The 16,957-nt window shown below is 39.0% G+C and overlaps 1 long non-coding RNA gene across 1 annotated transcript in view; it reads right to left on the reverse strand.

Moving 5' to 3' along the window:
• LOC121180403 overlaps positions 1-16,470 on the reverse strand; it is a 27,732-nt gene extending 11,262 nt beyond the window's left edge. Inside the window, exon 1 of the long non-coding RNA XR_005893950.1 lies at positions 16,336-16,470. This is a non-coding gene — a long non-coding RNA (uncharacterized LOC121180403). The remainder of the gene's footprint in view (positions 1-16,335) is intronic.
• Positions 16,471-16,957: the final 487 nt, after the last annotated feature.

Here is a 16,957-nt window from a genome sequence, read left to right on the forward strand (position 1 = left end):
GACATCTCCACATAGATACTGTGTCTAGGGTTTACTTAAGGCCAGGACGGTCATCTGTAAGGGGTCGCTGAAAGAGACTGGATGTCTGGAAAAGGAGAACTATCAGCATCTAAACATGACAGTTATGTCCCAGTTAGTTGTTTCTGGAGTGAATGAATTTAAGAATTTGTCACACAGGGGAGGAAGAGATCAGCTGAGATTTGTAAAGCACTGCTTCTGGGAGCTAAGGCAAAAAGAGCAGAGAAGCGCAAATTTTCAAGACAGACAAGAGACAAGTGGAATCTGCAAATTTCAAAAGTGATAGGTGCCAAATAAAAATCTTCAAACCATTTAAAACCCTACTGAATGCACATGCAAGGATCTGCTCACTAACAGTCCGTTGTTTTTAAACATTTAAGCAATTCAAGAAATTGCAAGGAAGCTTCTTTCCAAACCGAAGAAATGGCTTTTTACCTCTTGTGCAGTAGATTTCCTTTGGTTCATGTGATAAATTTGTGCTTGTGCACATAGCATATAATTCTCCTTCATACAATAGCATAATAAAAAAATGCCTGCTGTTTCAGCAAAACAGAGTTTTTCAAAAAGTCACTGAAGGTGACAGATAAGTAGATTCCCTTGGGTACATTCCCCTGACACCCCTGGAGCATCTGATTTTAGGTCACACTCCAACGAGTACTCAGCACAAGTCAACACCGAGACAGATTTCTCAATTCATGTAGTTATGTTGTTGAAAGGCAACATGGAGAGTGATTACTGATTCAAACAGGGGTGAAAGTGCTCCTAGCCGCAGCTCCGTCATGAAAAGTCAACAATGATCCACCACTTGAACTCGCTGTGAAGTCTGTGGTATACTTAACAACAGCTTGTTTGAATGTAACGGATGAAGAGCTGGGCAGTATTTTATTGGGAGATTCTTCTATTTAGTGGCAAGTTCATCCCTCATCACATCATGCCACTAGCTTTAATTTGCATGTAAAAAGTTCCCATAAAACCAGACCACCTACGGTCTTTCCTCTTCACAGTGGGGGGAAAATAAGGGTTGCAACATTGCTTCACATCAGCCTCAAAAACAACATTACAGTATAAATAGCCTGTCAGTTTAATAGAGTGAGGTTAAAGGTGGTGAGGTGACTGATGAGGGTAATTGTTGGGGGGTTTCGGTCTCATGCTAAACTGTAATTTTTTAGTGTGTTTGTTGAGAATATTTTTATATATATATATATATATATAGATATAGATATAGATATAGATATAGATATAGATATAGATAGATATAGATATAGATATAGATAGATATAGATATATATAGATAGATATATATATAGATATATATATATAGATATAGATATAGAGATATGGAGATATAGAGATATATAGATATAGATTGTTTTACTATCACTACCCTTTACTATTCAAATTCTCTTTAAATGTGGTCAAAGTTAGAAGGTAATGAAGGGGGGGAAAATAAGGCTTGTTCATCATATTTACAAAACATTTGCAAGACTTTGAACTGAGGGAGGAGACAGTTTAATGAGTTTATCCAGACAAACAAAAGTGTTTGTGTGGTCTTTTGTGGAGTCCCAGTGCAACACACTCGCAAACACAAGCAGAAGTTTGAGGTTCCAGCATCATGCTGAATATGTCCATGGACTACATGTTTGCACTTGCCCATATGTCTAGTATTGAACACTTGTACACATTCACAGACTTGGATATGTGTGTGTGCGTGCGTGCGTGCGTGTGTGTGTGTGTAGACCCTCCAGGGTCCCAATGAGTAAATTCTGTTATCTGAACAAAACCCATCAGACATCTATTCATCTTAGTATGTGTGTCAAAGCAGACTGGGGAGTCTTAGTCAAACAGTTTCTTCAAAACAAACTCCTTCTGCCAAAGCTGCTGTTGGCCAGAAGAAGTCTGGTCTGGAGTGGCTGCAGAGGGGAACTGAGGCCAAAGAACCATTCTCTGGAGATGAGAGGAGTAAAAGACAACATTAGAGAAATATCCAAATATTGGAGATGTGTTTGTGTCAGTATAAGTTTTGTCAAAGCAAAAAAGTAAATGTGGCACAAAGCAAGGTGACATTTCCTGATGCTCTTTTTCATAACTTCATCTCTTTTAACTTTTCTCCCCACGTCTCTCTCAGTTCATCCTCTCATCTCCTCTACGGTACATATTTACTGCATTTGACAGCAGTGTATTTATCAAGCCTGCCCGGGCTGGGGCAGCTCGTGTCTTGATCATCCACATCCAATTTTGCTGTATTAACCTCTGGCCGTAATAGCACAACTACTATCTGCAGTCCATCAAGTCAAATTAGGTTATCTATTTTGAACGACTCCCAGATGAGATAAGGAACCTTTGGAAAAGCAGTACTGGAAAATGTACAATGATGGTGTCACTCGCTGAAGTAGCAATCTAAATAACATGAGCACAGATTGTATTTAGATTAATGAGTCATTTATCATGAATCTGAAGAAAGATAAATGGACAGTGCACTATGTGGGGGAAAAATGTCATTAGCTGAATTTCACAGTTGACCTTTCAGCAACCTGTTTAATGTCTAAGAAAAGAAAAAGTGGCCTCATGAAGTTAAATAATAAGAATTAGCCTCATAGATTAAGAAAGATGACAATACATTTTCAGACCAGAGAGAGATGCAGTATGTGTACTGACTGTACTTTACAAGTTGTGCATAAATACACCTTTGAGACTCTGTAAAATGGAATTCATTAGCTTTATAATAAAACTACATACAGAATTTGAGACATCCTAATTTTCTACTACTCACATGTAATTTGGACTCTTAAACACTTTAATGTATACAAAATATATATAGGTTTACATCATGTCAAATGCAAGTATGAGCTTGATAAAATTGCTTTTAATTACTATAAGAATACAGTTTTATCATGGTGCTTAAAGGATTTACGTTCTTTTTACATAATGTGTCCTGTGTTGTCATTCTGCCATGTTCAGGATTATACATTAGTGCATTACAGGAACACTTATCCTCACCCTCTCACCTCACTGTGATGAATCTGTGTAATGTCAGAATCTGTTTGGTGACACGGTGGCAGGACTATAGTCCAGACCACCTTTGTTAAGTTTGACTTTGAGGAAAAGATCACAGCTGAACTTGTTACTATGCTGTTCATTAGTCTGAAGTGCATTACAGGAAGTCGGGATTCAGGGCTGCAACACATCTATTCTACACTCATTTGGCAAACTCCCACATTATCTTGAATCCATCTCAAGACCCAAGAGGTGATGGTAGAAATGAAAATTATCTGTATGCACATATGAATAACATTAACAAGTTTGCAAATGTTAGACAGTGTATGTGTCTGCTCTGACACCATAGTCTCAAAACGCATCTATAGTAGCTGAAAGTAGAACCCAGGGCGAGTAAATGTAGTTTCTCTATGGCTGTTAGATGTTCAGTCCACAATAAAACTCCAGCTGTACTGGACTGACTGGAAACCACACAACTTCTCAGTACAAATACAAAGCGCATCAGAGTCATTGCTTTGTATTTACCTGGATTGACAGGTTTGTCAAGTTTTAGCACTTGGCAGAGGTCAGTGCCACTTGACCCTCCTAAGCTCCATTCAGGCTTCAACTCGTTGACCAAATGTGGATTTTGTAGATGCTGTTACTGACAATGGAAATGGGAGGTGAATGGTAAACCCAACTTTCAAACATCCCCGAGGAAACCATCAAGAAAGAGAAACCAATGACTTCAAATTCTGTGGGACTAAGTCCAAAAGTCCATTGTAGCTACTGTGTTTATAGTGCTCGCTCTACCATGGCACTGCAAACAGCAGCCCAGACACAGACATGCTGGATTCAGTGTACTGTCTGCTGGAAAACACTGCAGTGATTAGATAAAAGAAAGCTCTGTAAAATGATCTATTCTGGTAAAGCGGATCTTTGGCTCAAACCAAATCGTTTCCATTTTGCCTTGTTCAGTGCTGTGTGAGGACTGAAGATCAGGACCTCCAGCGTTGTCAGGCCCATAAAGCCTCAAACTGTCTAAAGAAGCTATTACAATCAGATTTAATGGGACAGGGGAATTAAAAGGTTTGTGAATGACGTCAAGGAGGAATGTACTGTATCATAGATGGGAGGACACACTACTGCACAGACACCCTTTCGCACACTCATCTCCTCTGTCAAGCAACTGTTTCTTATTAGATAACTATGATCAAGATGAGGGGGAAAAAAAAGGTCTATCTGCATGTGCTTTCCTTTTTTTCCATAAAGTTGGCTTTCCTACTGGTCACTTCAGCTCGAGTTCTCTTGCTAAGAGTTTTTGCAATTCAAATTCACGTTTAAATTATCATACACTTACAGTAAATAGTCAAAGTGATTGACTGTTTTTTGGATCAGAAAATGATTTTTTTCTCCTGGCTATTGCCCTGTTGTTGATAAATGACTGGGCGTGATTAACGTGCAGGCAGGCTGAAACCATAATCGACTCAGATGATTGTGTCTTTGTTTTAGACAATGCAGTCATTTTTCTTCACTGTGCAATATCTTACTCATCTGAAAACTATCTCTCATATTCCCAATCAATCATCCCTGAACAGAAAACCCTGCCAAGGAATGGTCACACCTAGCAGCAGTAGCTGGTGTTAGTTAATAAACTCTTTATCGATCAACAAAAAGTTTCTTGACATTTAGGTAGGTGTCTAATGTCATTTTAATAAAATAATTCATCTATGACATTCCTGTGTGAGCTGAATAAATATTTTATTTGTTAAGTTTTTCATCTATTGACTATAAAAAGCATGAAAAAACTCTTTTGTTACTGGAATTTGGCATTGAATCCCTTCGACTAAAGACTAAATTCAGTATCCAAGAGTTTTGATACATCCAAGACTGCTGAGTCACTGACAGGCTCACAGATCTGTCAACCAAGCCCCGGAAAAAATGTAGAATCAGTCGCGACCACTAACCTGAAACCCAATATTTTAATGGAAGAAAGTGAACGGTCTCTTCGGTCAGTCTCAGATTGTTTATGTGGGTCAGCCACTTATTCTGTTCAATAGTTTAGTTATCTGCACATCTACAGAAGAAGGAGTATGTGTCTATTTTTGAGTGCTCTTAAAATGGAGTTGTGTCCTCTCTTACTCAGCCAAGAAAATAGATTTTGGCAGCAGTACCAAGAAAGATGAAAACATGAACTGTCATAAAACAAGTCAGATGGCTTTTCTCAGCACTGCAGGGAGCTTCACCCCGGCTTGTATTCGAAAGCATAGTATAAAGGTGGCTCTAAGCCCAATCTAAATGTAAGCAATGCTCTTTTTATCAGGTTTTGAATCTGTAACGGTATGCAATACTCCCAAAACAATATGTCAGGTTTAACTCAAAGTGACCTCTCAGTTTTTAAAGAGACTAAAAGTCTACACCTATGTTAGTGTCTGTGAAACTGTACTTTGGCACAGTGTGCTTTGAGGCAAATGCTAACATCAGCATGCTAACATGCTGATAAACCATTCAGCATCTGAGCATAGGGGGATGTCATGCTAACATTTGCTAATTAGCACTAAATAAAATGTACAGCTAAGGCTGAGGGGAATGTTTTAGGTATCTGGCAATAAACCAAAGTTGCTGTTAGAAATGACAAACTATGCAACAATTATTGAGACATTTCAGTCTGGAGTCAGTCAACCTAGAGTCTAGTGGGTTTAGTGACTGGGTCTTTTCAGTTGATGAATTGCAAAGTTTGCTGACTTGGCCTTGAAACTCGAGTTTTCAGATGTTATTTGTCAATGTTTTTCTCCTCCCAAAATAAATTCTATTCACCTTTGTTATATTGTGTTGGCAGCAGAAATCTCTGCAGAAACACAGATTTTGCAATCTCAGCCTGAAACTATCTGCATGACTTCATGATATAAATACAAGTTAAAAAATATGTTTAGTTTGGGGTTTTTTTGTGATTTGAATGAACTGGCCCTTTTATGTCATTTTCCCTCATTTAACAATTAATGTAAAACATACCAAAAAAAAAAAAAAAAAAAAAAAAAAATTAATCAGTGATACGTCTATCATGCTTTGCAGTAGAGAACATGGAGCTACTGCATCTGACATGCTTTGTCAGTGTGTTTGGAAAACAACAGAACATTTTGCTAGAGAATATCCAGACCTTGCTGTTGTCCAGGAGACTTCATGGTCCTATGGAGAGGATGCACAGTGACCAGCCATCTGATGAATGTCAAATGAAAATTGTTCAACATGAAGTGTTTATTTGGAACTACAGTGGAAACTCAAAACGAGCAGAGAATTTGATGTTTATCCACAATCAAAGATCCGATTTTGATTTAGTGAGTATAACAGTAAATCTTGGCTGTGTCACATTATGGGCTCAATATTCCATATCTTTCTAATCTGTGAGTAAGGAAACTGGTGCCAGTAGCCAAATCTTACTGATTTATGTAGGCATTTGCAAACACAACTATATCTCTGTTGATTTTCTCACCATGTTGCCCACTTCCACAAGGCAAACACTGTCTCTGGGAACCACATACTTGATCTGGGAGTGCCTACATGACAAATAAAGATGACCCAAGACACGTGTATACATAGATCTCTGGGAAAAAGATGTCGCCAGACACTCCAGGGGAATCATGCATGTGTGGGACGCAGGAGCTGTGCCCAAAAATAGATACAGAGCTCTTGTTTAGAGATGGTTAGAGGAATGCAGCGCCCCCCTGGTCAACTTGTTTTCACAGGATGGACACGGGAAAGGGGCAAAGATCCTGCTGAAGCACCAGCAACATTTAATCTCATCACTCGTATTAAGTTTTAATAATTTGGGAATTTTCTTCAGGCCTCATCCCTGGGGAGTATCTCTACTTTTTGGTTACCAGCAATCAAACTGACTACATTCTTTTCCCAAAAATAAATTGGTCGATCAAGGAAAGGGCATAATACTTTACAAACAAGTTTTATTCTGAAGTACTGAATTAAATGTCTAAATGACAAAAAGAATGTTTAGCTGAATGCTCTATTTTCATAATTTTCATAAACAAATATGATGCCATGACAAGTAATATCATCAGTTTTGCATTTTTTAGCTCAGTAATTACAAAGCATGTATATTCTACACTATAATCAACCATTTCATGAAGTCAGGCAGCGGCTGGTTTTTATTCTCTTCCGTAACAAATGGAAATCAGATTAAAAAGCCCTGGAACTTGAATGAAATAGATTCTTCGTAAGAGTGAACATTTTTATTTATTGGTAAGAATTGCATAGTCAGCATGTCGTAATGCAGACATGGACTGGGTTCTGAAAACCCTTATTGTTTGCTTGTTCAAGGAAGTTCAGATATCGAAGAGTCACTCACTAAAGTTTAACAAGGTATGTTGTTGTAAATGAAGCCAAAAGGAAGTAAGATGTGATTTTGGCTGAATATGGAAACAAAAGATTGCTGTTTGACAGGTAACTATGATAAACTGGCCGATAAAGTAAGTTAGTACATTACAATCTGACAATATGTCAACAACAACTAAATGACAACACCAAACATTACTTGTGACAATGGATTATCTATCTCAAGGTTTTCATTCTCTTCAAGCAAAGTGTCCAAGTTTGCACTGGAATTAAAGGAGTCCATTGGCTACTTTCAAACTAATGGCACACTTTAAAAAAACAGTCAGCACTAGTGTCAAGAATACTTGTAGTCAATGAGCTTAAACATGAAAAACCACCGCAAGCCGATCTTAGAGTTTGGCCTGAACACCTCATAACCAAAGACTGCGTATGACCCCCATTATCATACGTGGACTCAGTGCTACATTCACTGAAAGTGATTGTCATGAATCATGCATCTATTACACCAGAATACACAATGCACAGCTAAAGCTAACTAAACAGAGGACTTTTCACATAGCTGCTCTCTGATGCCTGTCTTTTCCCTCACAAACCGTCAGGCTGCTCTTAAAGAAGCAGACAGTTTCGGTCTGAGCTGCCAACCCAAACAGTGCAATCCCATACTCTGCAGCTCATGGTACAGTGAGCGCACTCGTCCAAGCATAGAGAGAAAAGGAGGGAGGGAGGTATTAAGTTCTCTTCCCCAGAGATCAGACACACCGGAGGCGCTATGCTTGTAAGGCCTCCACCAGCTGTACGGGCCTGTGTGATGGAGATCCTCCACTCCTCAGGTCCCACTGATGACTGAAACACTGTGGGGGGGGGGGGGGGGGGGGGGGCTGAATATATTCATTTAGTAATTTAATTAGTCTAATTCCAAAATTACATATCCACAACATTCACCTTTTGGCCGGCACATATGCAACATGTTGTACCACACTGAACAATTGTATTATGTTATATATCATCACAATATCATAATGCACTTAGTGTACATGTTATCTCAACTGTATCCATAAGATAAACTGGACCTTATTAACCAGAGTGTTTTTATTATTTTTTAGAGTGTTGAACAGTGTGTCTCATATCTCCTATTGGCACCACATCTTGCATATTGTATTGTAACGCACAACTTCTGTTCTGTGTTATGAAAGCTACCAATAAACCACTTTAAATAAACCTGGCAATACTTACAGATATGTTTAATATACTTAGAATGGATATACAGAAAATGTATCTTTAAAGGACCGGTGTGTGGGATTTAGGGGATCTTTTGGTAGAAATGGAATATAATATTCATGATTAAGTTTTCATCAATGTATAATCACCTGAAACTAAGAATGTGTTTTCAGTAACTTAGAATGAGCCCATCATATCTAACATGGAAAAGGACAGGTGAGGGGAGGGGTATTTAGTTGGTTTCCATCTGCAACCTCACTGCTAAAGGCCACAAAATCCTACACACTAGTCCTGTAAAAATAGAAATAGGCAGTTGTTTCACACAAGTTTAAAGAAAACAGACTGTTGAAAGCAAACCATCAAACTTCCCATGTGAAAGCTCAGACTTGTAACAATCTGGTTGATTTTTTGCATGTAGAGGGAGTTGGCATGATAAGTTATTATCAAGTTCTCATGTTTTGGTTTTTCCACAACCACAGATAATTATAAGTAAATCATATTGTATGTTAATGATATTGTATATACATTCCCAGTGTTATACCAGTGTTGTGTCCATTATTCTAACAATGATGGAGACTGTAGTTGAAGCCAACTTATACATTATCTGGGAACACCTGCATTTAACTTGTTAAGATGCACAATTATGTTTTCCTTTCTTTAGACCCAGGTGCAGATTGCCACACTGTGACATTTGGCCAATGATGATGAATGACACTGTCAACAGGTATGAGTGAAGATGTCATATCATTTCTTGGTGATTTATGGATATTTTTCTCCAAGAAAAAGAAATCACTGAAGACATAAAGGTCATTTCAACAGCTGCAATTTCACATCCATACACATCCATATCATTCACTCAGTTATTATTTATTTTTATCCATCATTAAGGGCTTTTACCAAGGTGACTAAAGCTTTATTAGTGACAGCTTTATCATCAGGAACACACGTGTTTCACTGCATTGAATCAAGGCACTTATGGTAAGCCCTTTAAACCCCGGCCTCTAAATTAGTGTCATTGTTATCGTGCTGCTTTCTAAGTGCTTTGTCTGATCACAATCGCTGATGATGAATTGCTGCAGCCTGAGTACATATTTGTCTTCATGGAGAATTTAGCACCAGTCTGAATCATCACCGTGATGATGGCTGCTGAGACGTGAATCAGTGTTTACAGAACATTGGTACTATAATTGCTTTCATACTGTGCTATGAAAAAAAACATCTATAGGACATCGAATATTTCTGTTAACACGTGTGTTTGAGAATTTAGATTTATGATCAGACGGACTCATCACATGCTGCTAAACCTTTAATGTTTAATTCACACATTGTAGTGATGCCTCAGGGGAAAAATACTCTATTACAAGTAAAAATACAGAAGTATGTCAAGAAAAATGTACTTAAAGTAGCAAAAATAAAGTGTGCATCTTACAGTCTATCATTGCTACACAATTAAATTTTTATATATCACATTCTTTGAAAGTTATCACAAATGTATTAATATGTACTGTAAGCAGCTTTTCAATTCATTAGCTATTGGGTTGTTTAAACCTTAAAGTATCATACATTACAAGATAACCATATGTTTTGAATGAATGCTTTGAATAAAGGGTAAAGAGTACAATACTTCCCTCTGAAATGTTATGAAGTATACATATGAATTCACATAAACTAGACAAATAACACTATAACTAAATAGCACTTCAGCAAATGTACTAAGCAGCTTTCCACCTCTGAGCACCAAAAGAAAAAGATGAACTCATAATATAGCTTGTGATTTGGGGATATGGATATATTTCCAAGTCTCAGAGTTCCTACTGTGTCTTCATCTGGCCTACAGCCACGTAAAAGTTCTGCACATGATCGTCAATTGTAAACAGTGTTTATGTCGACGCAGAGAGGAAAGTCTTGGAAGTCAAAGATTACATCCAGTTTGTTTTGCCAAGATCTTAAACAACATGCTTAATGTGGCTACGGAAATGCATTATGACAGTAATTGTTTAAGTGGGAGAAATACTGAGTGTGCAGTATGGCCACTTGGCCTATGTTATTTCTAAATGGTTTATGCACATTAAACTGATTTATCAGTGGTTGATGTAATCATAAATTTGCAGCCTCACTTGAGGTGGTTTGGTTTGGCCATAACCGCTCTCATTTCACACTTCAGTGAAACAGCAAGTGCAGAGCAGCCGCAGACCCACATGATGACTAACTCCACTTAGAGGGTTTGTTTTGAAAAGCTAAGGTCAAACATCGGGTTGTAAAGGCTAAATTCCACCATGAGTTCATAGCTGAATGGCCAAACGTCATATCTGCAAACGAAGTTCAGGAATGAATCCATGTCACTATATTGTCAAAGGAGATGAGGAGAGCATCTAGAAAATGTGTCTAGGCTACATACACAAGGCTCTGGATGGAAGGAAGGGATGACGAAACATGATTAACTCTGGACAAGTGAGCAATCACATGGATCCTCACCTCTCCTGAATACAATGAGGCCTACACAAGCAGGTTTGGGTGAACATAAAACAGAAGTGACCCTTTGCATCTGAGGGCCTCACTCCCACCACATCTTTCAGACATGAGTCCACCGCTCAAAGCCCACTTGCACTGGAAAAACAAGGGCTTTCAGAGCAGCTCTCTGAGAGTCACGGTACGTCTCAGAAGTACAAAGTGTTACCCCAAACATTTTTTCAGTGTCGTGCTAAATGCTGTGCTCAGCTTGTTAGTGTGGAGACCCCAGGCTGTGTTAGCTTTACCACACCTCCCCCTCAGCCAAAGTCGTGAACCTGGGGAGAGTTTATTATTTTTACTCAATTAGAGCTTAACCTGATACTCCGAAGGGCCCGTTTTTAGCTCCTCACCTAAATACGAAAAAGTAAAGTTAAGCAAAGTGGCTCATTAATTATTTCCTTATCAGAGTAATTGAGGATGGCATTAGAGGGACACTTGGCTCGGTAAGTTATTATCAAGTTCTCATTTGGAAATATACAACCACTAGGTGGGCCGCTTTGAAAACATGCTGTCTCTATAGTAACAATCACACCAGTGAATCACAACATCGAAAAACATCTCCAACATGTTGTGGAAGTGAACATCTTAAGGCCCTCCAGAAGTCCAATATCCCAGTCCCATAAGGCCTTTTACGTCTTGTACTCACCACTGAAGGAGAGCAACATGACCATTAATTATCATGGTATTTGGTCATAAGGTATTGATTTCGCTATGCTCTGCAGCCTTTTGCGTTTAAACACAAAACCATGATGACAGAAAAATGGAAACCAGCTGAGCGCCCTGCACAGTTGGCACTTTAAAGCTTACATAAACTTTTTTGTGCAGCTAATAAATTGAGCAGCAGCGATTATTGGAGGGGTGGAACTGTGATCTGCGGGTCCTCAGAGAAAACAATTAATGGAGCTGTGGCCTTGATAAAGGTTAGAAATAAGGCTGAAATTACACTGAGGTATTTTTTTTAGCCTTTGAATAAATACTAATCAAAATGCAAATCATCCTGACTGGTGATGGTTCCTGAGCTCTGTGAGACAGTTAAACAAACAGCTGGTTCTAGTTTCAACTTTGAAACTTGGGTAAAGTTAGCCCAAGAGTACTGAGACTGCATTTTATAAGGACAAGGTTCATTCCTGAAGGGGCATCAAAATGTTCAAGTGTCCGAATGAAGTGATGTTACAAACGATCCTAAACATGACGGTTTGTACCAGTCATTCACAACCTTTTATGTCTGACGTACCTTCACAGCTCATTGGATGATATCAAGTTCCACTTGACAGCCGACATGATTGAAACGTGTTTGTTTAAATTCATTTTAAATGGATTTGATTGTTCAATTGAATTTTTGGGGCGGACGTCTTTTTCACTTTGAAATTCAGTAGATTAGGTTTGCATCTACTGTCATTTACACTGGTGTCACTCAACATTTGAACCATTTTACATACAAATGACCTTTTGCTAACTAATTGAACTGTTTATCCATTACCTTCCAATGACAATTTAATCTCTTTATCCTTTACTTTTAGTGAACAAAATAACAATGCTTTTGTGACAGTACAGTCAATTTACTTAAGCGTCACACCACTTTCTAATCCTTTGTTTGTTTATTCCCCATCTTTAGCACAAATGCATGGACATAGATATTTTTTTTTTTAAATATGTATTTTTTAAGCTGAACTACTCCACAGTCTTTCCACATACCTCCATCTGCAGAAATATCATCTGGGGTACTGTTAGGGAATCACGGTTTATACTACCAAATATTCTGAAATAAATCAAACACAGACTTCAGGCTGGCAGCAAAAAGGGACCAGCTCAGTGAGCTCGCCAAACATGGCCGCTCAATCCAAGGCATAAACTAAGCTGGGCGTTGCACTTACAGAACCAGCATAATAAATTCGACAATAAACTGACTTGAAATCTGAGGTGATGGAGGCATGTAGACAGATGATGTCCAAGCACTAAGATGAAGACTGGTTAAACATGAAGCCTGTGGGACAGGAGTATGAGGGTGTGAGGGCAGATCAGCTTCCATTCACCTAATATCAGTCAGTAGATCATTACCATGGCAAAACAGTCATACCAGTGGAGACAAAGAATGAATGCACTGATAGAAGGAGGACCCCATGGGAAATTTATATGGTCTCTGAGGATGCCTGTAAAGGGGTCAAGGGAGAGCTTTAGATGGGAGATCCTTTTGCTCTGATCTCTATCTCTCTCTTTATCTCCTTTCTCTTATTCTCTTAAATTAAGCTCATGAAATTCATTTAAATTTAACTCATACGTATAAAGTTGCAGTGGCATTTTTTTTTGTCTTTTTTAATTTGCATCACAGGATTACACATTATCAAAATAATGCTGATATGAAAGTGAGAAAATTGGTTGAGACATTGAAATAAGCCACTGGGCTTCTCTTATTGCCTCGGTTAAATTTCCTGCAGTGTTAACTATACTAGATAAACTAGACCCAGTGTTTGTCCTGCCTACCTCATTTCTACTGAAAACAGGCCACACACAAGGGCACAAAACCAAACATACGTCCACATAATCACACACACACACACAAATCCAATCATGCTAACACACAAACATGTATAGGGTCACTTACATCAACATTTACACATACATCCTAACCGAGACACTCATGCATTCAAATGCAAACACACCCAGTAGAGCCTGTGTGACCGCTGTAATGAAATAAAACACCCAGAGAATCACAGTGGTGCAGAGGTATTAATTTGATTGAGTCGATAAACATTTTTTTGTACTGAATAACGACCCAGTGGACCCCTCTTTGGAGCATGGTTGCTCTTTAGGGCCAGTTGGTTTCCATCTCGCACTTTTTCAGGATGCAATGTACAGTCACCACTCTGTGTTCCAACTCCTAGTGAGTGAAGATCAAATTTGGGGGTGGCGTAGTTTTCTGCTGTTGCTCCTTTCAAATACGAGCCGTTCTTTAAGTGCAACATTTCCCAGATACCTCGTCTTCAACTTCAGGACATGGTGTCATGATGTTTCTGCCCTTTTGATAAATGACTGTCTGGAGCAGGTTCCCTCTCTGCAGTCTGTCCTCTTGATTACCTCTTAAATGCTCAGCTGCTTGCTATATCAACTATTCTGGTTTACAGAAGTCCCCTGTATTTTTTTTTTTCAGTTGTTGCCAAAGTATGATCAGTGTGTGCATTGCATACTTTACTGAGTCTGATAATTTGGGCTACTGTGAGAGGACACTTCCCTGAGCCCCCACTGAAATAAGAGCAGTTGACAAATAAAAGCACCATCTTTGTGATGATGTATTCATTTTGCACACCCACTGTCCCTAAACCTTATTTTCCTCTGTGCCCCAGTCTCATTGAGTGTCATTTCCTCTCTCTGCCATGCCTTCGCATTCACATGAAGTGCACTGCCCCTGTTCAAAACGTATTCTATGAAGACAATACTTCCCTTCTCCTTGTAAACACAGAAACACTGGTAGCAGTGCAGAGAAGAGCAGTGATGAAATAAGAACAACAATAGTCCTCGATTGTCAGTCTGTATTTGTGGTTTTCAGTGACATCTGACATGACATCCCAATCTGGACTACTCCCTTTGTGACTGTGTTCCAGCATACAAACAGATGCCAACTCTAACAGACTGTAGCTGGCACCAGTGCCGCTGATCATCTGTGTTCAGATTCTTTTAAATGCCAGTGATTTAAATGCCAGTGATTTAAATGCCAATGCCAATGGCCAGACTGCTGTATACCATTCCTCTGGAAGTCTGCCTGGAAAATTTCAGTTGATTTCTATTTGTCTTGAGCCCCCACATGTTTTCGTTTTTTGACCGTAAATCAAATTGTATCAAAACAAAATATAATACAAAAAAAGCACAGATTCTACAACTGTTCTCAGCAGCTTCTATGTCATATTGAGGAAGACTTTGCTGTCTTTTAAGGTCATTATCCTTTTCGTCCCTTTTTTGCTTCACTATTATTCTTACAATATTCAGCCACAGGCCTAATTTGCTTAATTTTCAGATAAGGTCACAACATGTATCAGAAGCAATAAGTAATAGAATCTGATCTAGCACCACAGACAGCCTCTGCACCTGCTTTGCCCCCAAAAAACATCTTGACTGTGACAAAACCAAACAGAATCAAATCTGCAGTTGAGTGAGTGAGAGTTCAGAGCCAAGAACCATAAACAGCTGACCACAAGCTTTACAGTGGGGAGCAGCCTTCACCACAACACAGAGCTCTGCGGCAGACAAGATCGGATCTACATCATCAATCAGACAAAACAGATGGCGACCAGCCGAGGTGGAGTTCTCCCATCTACTCAAAAATAAATAGACAGATCTGAACTTTAGAGTGGGTTTTAATGCTCTGAATTATTTGGTTTACAGTCACCGCTCCAGCTAATGTAAAACTCACAGATTACAATCTTATGTTGGTATATGGTTCATGTGTATCTATCCCACAGATCATTCATCAATTTTTTTCCTCCCTATCAAAGAGCCAGGACTTTTGTAAGTGCACTACATGTCACATCTAGCCCTTAATTCAGGTTATGTTTTCTTGCTCAGTTGTGTTATTCTATTTTGTACTCCAGTTTTTTTTTGAAACAAAATCAATAAACCTTATGTGGGGCAAATATATATGTGTGTATATATATATATATATATATATATATATATATATATATATATATATATATATATATATACACACACACACACACACACCACAACAACAACAACAAACAACAAACTCAAGAACCCAACACAAAACAACTCAAAGAATTAAATAACTAATCCATTGAAAGTAAATCCACTCCAAACAAACAAATGAAATTTGGGGAAAAAAACGATAGGCAGTGTGCACAATCTTCATCTTACGTGTGAGAATTAAGTAAACGCCTATGTCACCTTTTAGCCTTTAGGTATATTTATTCAGTTCTATGAACAGGTTGTGAAGTGAAAAATAACCATGCCCATCATATTCTTCTCTGGATGGTCACCGCTCCACAATAAAACTGGCGCGCAGTATGTGCATAACATCACACCCGGAAGTTATGACACATTTCAAAATAAAAGCACAATAGCCCACAATAACACCATGAGTAAACACGTTCTTGTATGACAATACTTAACAAAAATGACAGAATTGCCCAAATCTGTCCAAGAATATCGCAACTACCAAGAACAAAGAAAAGACAGAATAAATTGTCCCAGCAAACGCAGCGTCTCTAAATTCTATTTCAATCGATGCATTCAAAGAAATAAAGGGGTACTTACCCGGTGGAACGCGTCCCCACACCTCCACTTTCATCCAAGGCTTCCCCCTCTCGCACCGTGCGTCTGTGGCGTGGCGGCGGCCTGGATCCCCACGCGGCATCGGCTCACTGACTGTTCACCGGACTCCCAACATAAGATGCCGTGGCGACCGTCTGACCAGCACTCTTACACCGCGTCCTAGGTCGTTTCTTTCTCACAATTAGCTCAGCTGCTTCACCCGTCCGCTTGCTCCCGTTTCCGCTGCCTGCGTCCACTAACAAAGGAAAAAGCTCTCCCGCCACCACACACACCTGTGCCTCATCAGGTGTTCAATTAGTTCCGGTCGGTGCGCACGCAACCTCTCACACACACACACTGAGTCACCCTGTGACATTTACTGAGGTGATGATGTCTCTGTATTATGAGTTATCGTAGCCTGAAGAAATGAATTCCAAACAGTGCCTTTCTTCCTCATTCTGATCAAAACGTGATTAATTCTATTGGGACACGTTCTTTAAAAAAGAATGCTGGCATTAAAACAAGGCACCTCATTTTAAGGATTTTATAATCTCCTGAATGTACTGTAATACGGTGCAGTCAGTGTAAATGATTTTCAGTGTGTTTCATTTCTTTAAACATTTCA

This window comes from Toxotes jaculatrix, chromosome 4 (assembly GCF_017976425.1).
Source record: "Toxotes jaculatrix isolate fToxJac2 chromosome 4, fToxJac2.pri, whole genome shotgun sequence".
Lineage (NCBI taxonomy): Eukaryota > Metazoa > Chordata > Actinopteri > Toxotidae > Toxotes > Toxotes jaculatrix.